The sequence below is a fragment of the Octopus bimaculoides genome, chromosome 1, assembly GCF_001194135.2.
Source record: "Octopus bimaculoides isolate UCB-OBI-ISO-001 chromosome 1, ASM119413v2, whole genome shotgun sequence".
NCBI classification, from domain to species: Eukaryota; Metazoa; Mollusca; class Cephalopoda; order Octopoda; family Octopodidae; genus Octopus; species Octopus bimaculoides.
Window position 1 is genome coordinate 89,696,614 of NC_068981.1, and position 482 is coordinate 89,697,095.

The window sequence follows — 482 nt, forward strand, 5'->3', positions numbered from 1 at the left end:
TATATATATATATATATATATATATATATATATATATATGTATGTATATACATATATATATATGATATTTGTGGATTCGTGTTTTTTCTGCAAAAATGCAAAGTGTTCAGTACACACCTTTGTTAGAAGAGTGTAGTGTGTAGAATCTGTTATAATTGTATGTTTTAATCGAAATCATTTCTACGGTGTGCCGATCGTGAGTCTCAAAGTATGAAAATGGAACAGCACTCATGTGATTTAAATATTTTGTATGATTTTATCAAGTAGTTGTCATGTAATTACTGATATGGTCGTTTTGGTGATTGTTCACGCTGTCATTTATGCTTTTTTACGACGTCCGTGGCTTTGACATGCAGCAGTAAATGATTTCTCTTTAGATCTAATCATGTGTCTGATAGTCTTGTGAAATAGTAACGCCAAACACATGAGAGACAGGAATCTTATAAAGTACAACCTACCATTCAACACCAATACAAAATAAT